Source organism: Chenopodium quinoa, unplaced genomic scaffold (assembly GCF_001683475.1).
Source record: "Chenopodium quinoa cultivar QQ74 unplaced genomic scaffold, ASM168347v1, whole genome shotgun sequence".
NCBI classification, from domain to species: Eukaryota; Viridiplantae; Streptophyta; class Magnoliopsida; order Caryophyllales; family Amaranthaceae; genus Chenopodium; species Chenopodium quinoa.
Window position 1 is genome coordinate 1,761,543 of NW_018742372.1, and position 3,768 is coordinate 1,765,310.

Here is a 3,768-nt window from a genome sequence, read left to right on the forward strand (position 1 = left end):
CCGTGTTGTGTGTTTTATACGTAATGAAAAATATAGTTATGTGATATCTTGTTAGATTCGTCACGATATATATTTTTAAAATATCAACTTTTTATAATTTTTGGTTATCAGTAATTAAAGATATTAATGGTTGAAATTTTGCATTGGCAAATTTAACTAAAGAAACGTGTCAACTAAAAAGATATGGAGGAAGTACTAAGTATAGAGCTGGCAAAAACTGACTCGAAACGAACCCGACCCAAAAATTGCGGGTTTGGGTTGAGATTTTTTACCCGAAAACTTAAATGGGTCAACACGAACCCGACCTGATAAATAATGGGTTAGGTTAAGGTTGAGATGTTCAACCCGAAAAAGACCCATCTAACACGAAAATATTTTCGGGTCAAATCAGGTCAGGTCAACCCGAGCCGAACCTGATAACTCGAAAGTAATATACTTATATAAAAAAAATAAGAAAAAAAAAACCTAAAAATACCGGAATTCGAAGCCCAAGCCCAAAGAAAAGCCACCATATAAAAAGAAAAACCCTAAAATCATATTACATTCACTTTCTCTTTCTCAAATCTGAAAAGTCATTGTGTCACATCTCACTTTCTCAGTCTTCTCTTTCTCTCTCATAATCTCAGATCTCCTTCACTGAGTTCACTCATTTTCCATTAGTCCTCCAAGAGAGTATGGAACGCGTTCCTCTAATCCTCTCCTTCATCAATCAAGGAATTTGGCTTCTATATTTATTTTCTTTTGATTTTTCATTTTATTACTTGCTAATTTTTGTTTATTTTCGAATTTCTCAGTTGTTTATGTTTGAATTCATGTGTTGTTCCTCTGTTTATTTTCATGTTTTATCATTGTTTATTTTTGTTTTATTACTTGCTAATTTTTGTTTACTTTCGAATTATTTTGTTGTTAATAATCGAATTCTTGTGTGGTTTATGTTGTTTATGTTGTTTTCGAATTACTGTTGTTTATGTTGTTCATTATGTTTTGGATTATTATGTTATATATTTTGGAATTCTTGTGTTGTTTATTTTCGAATCCCTATGTTGTTTTCGAATCTCTGTTGTTTATGTTGTTTTTCACATGCTAATTTTCGAATGTTAATGTTTATTTAAGTTGTTAAATGTTGTTGTTTATGTTATTATATGGTTTGTTATTGCCAATTTTTGTTGGTTATTTCTGTTTTTGCATGTTTTAGCTGTTATTATATTTTGGCAGAAGGTAATGGCCGGCAATGTTCAAGAACTTTCTTCGGGAGAGGAGGAAGAAATCGATTCTACCATGGAGGACAAAGGAAGACCAACAGCAAAAGCCTCAAAACTAGCCCTAAAAAACCTCTTGCTTTGCTCACTGGTAAGAAACGCCAACGTCGCCTTTCTTCTAATGTTTGGGTGCATTTTTAATTTTTAGATGACCTTGATGAAAATGGTAATCTAGTTCGCAAATGTAAAAAGTGTGGTCTGTGTTTTAATGGTGATAGTAAGAATGGAACTGGAAATCTTCATCGTCATCTTAAAAATTGTAAGAAAAGGTCTTTTAGGGATGTTAGTCAAATGATTTTAGAGAAAAGATCTTCTAGTTTAAGGAACGATTTCCTAACTTTGATGCTTATTACTTTCGTGAGTTATCGTGCCTTGCTATTGTGGAGCATGAATTTCCATTTCAGATTGTAGAATATAAGGGTGTTAGGAGATGTTTCAATTACTTGCATTCTGATTTTAAAGTTGTCACTCGAAACTAGTATCGAATCTTATGTGCTTAAGATGTATAAGAGGAAAAATAGATAAATTGAAAAAGGTGTTGGGCTCTTGTGCTAGTAAAATTGCATTGACTTCTGATTGTTGGAAATCTATAGCAACCGATCATTATATTTCACTAACGGCTCATTACATTGATAAGTACTGGTGTTTGCAAAACAAGATCCTGAACTTCTCTTACATTGCTTCTCCCCTTACGGGAATTCATTTATGTGATCATGTGTATGGGTTGTTAAAGGAATAGGGCATTCAAAAAAATATTTTTTCAATTACATTAGATAATGCTTCTTCTAATGATGTTTTTGCTAAAAATCTTAAGGGGGTACTTGACTTGATTTGTGGTGGGAGTTTTTTTCATGTTAGCTCACATTTTTAATTTAGTTGTTCAAGATGGTTTAAAAGAGATTGATGGGGTTGTATGTAAGATTAGAGAGAGTGTCAAGTATTGTAAGAGTTCTCAAGCTAGAAAACAAAGGTTTTTAAGTTGTGTTGCACATGTTGAACTTCAATCTAGTAGGACTTTACAACAAGGTCAAATGGCTAAGGATGTCCTTGATGTCCCCGTGTCTATTGTGGCCCCCAAATCAGCTTTTAGTACCGAAAGTCGGGTACTTGATTGTTTTAGAAGTTTATTAAAGCCAGAAACGGTGGAGGCTATTATTTGCCTAAGGGATTGGGCCTTTGGGGAAGGTAGTAAATTATTTAATTTGCTACATTGCTACCTTACTTTTAATTAGTACATGTCATATAATATATCTTAACTTGCTTTAAACTTTTTTTTTCTTTTTGTAGACTGTATGGAACCTCAATTGGAAATGCTTTGTGGTTCAATTACGAAACTTGAGGTGGGAAACAAGGAAGACACTCCACATACATTGCCCGACCTTGACTCAAGGAAAAAACCTATTGCATCGTCCAATATTATTTGACAACATTTTAAATGAACTTATGTTTTAGAACTTGGTAGCTTTGGGAACTTAGTTTCTGATTTGTTAAGAAAACTTGGTTTGTAATAATAATTTAGGTACTTAGACTTGTGGTTTAATTTGGATTTTTGAAGCTTTTGAATGATTGAAACACCAAACCTATGTAGTTATGTTGTATACTTGTATTGTTGTTGGGTTATTTGAGACATATTGGGTTTTAAAAAAAAACATGTCCATTTTGTTGGGTTTCGTAGCGTCCAACGCTACGCGGAAGAGAAATCCATCCAAGACCCGCTCACTAATTAAAGTAACTAAGAATTTAATCACATAACTAAACAACAAAATAAAGAGAAAGGGAAATGACATTCTTACCCTCGACGCATGCTTCACTCCTATAGAGCTCGGACTTCAAAGCCTTAGCTCCGCAAGCGCGAAAACCTCCGACGGAGTCCACCCTCGAGACCTGACCTGAACGACCTCTATCTCGAAGGTTAGTCAGGGCTAGACCAAGAAAAGACTAGAGTATTACGAACTTAAAGGTTTTCTCACCTATAGGGAGATGCCTTATTGAGTTCAACTCAAGTGGTTTTTCCCAAACCCAAACTTGGGTATTTATAGGGAAAGGAGACTTGATCTCCGTTCTCCCATCAATGTGGGAAAATTGCATTTATCCACCAATTTATTTTACTCAAAAATAAATTAAAATGTAATGCAATCAACAAGATCCAAGTGGCAAAGGGTGAGCAAGGGTAGGTGAGGCCACTAAAGGGGGGGGGGGACCAAAAATCCCCTTGCTCCCCAAGCAAGGCCACCAAGCATCGGTCCCCACCAAAACTCAAGAGCAGCCCACGCATAGTTGGCAGCCTGCCTGTCTTGGCTGCCAAGGCTGCCTAACTGGTGCCTAGCACCTTGGTTGGGCTGGCTAGCCAGCCTGCATACGCGCGCACGCAGCCAGCAAGCCATGCATGCAATGCGGACTGCTGCTGATGCGTAGCGTATACGAGGCACTGCCTGACACCTGTTGCTTATGCTAGACGCTGCCTAGCACACAAGCATGCTTAGCCTTAGCACATAGCATGTTGCGATGC

The 3,768-nt window shown here is 36.4% G+C and overlaps 1 long non-coding RNA gene across 1 annotated transcript; it reads left to right on the top strand.

Moving 5' to 3' along the window:
• The first annotated feature begins 540 nt into the window (after window positions 1-540).
• Window positions 541-2,908, top strand: LOC110696836. Its single transcript, XR_002506403.1, has 3 exons — window positions 541-672; window positions 1,216-1,350; window positions 2,547-2,908. It is a non-coding gene; the product is annotated as an uncharacterized LOC110696836 (long non-coding RNA).
• The last annotated feature ends 860 nt before the right edge of the window (window positions 2,909-3,768 follow it).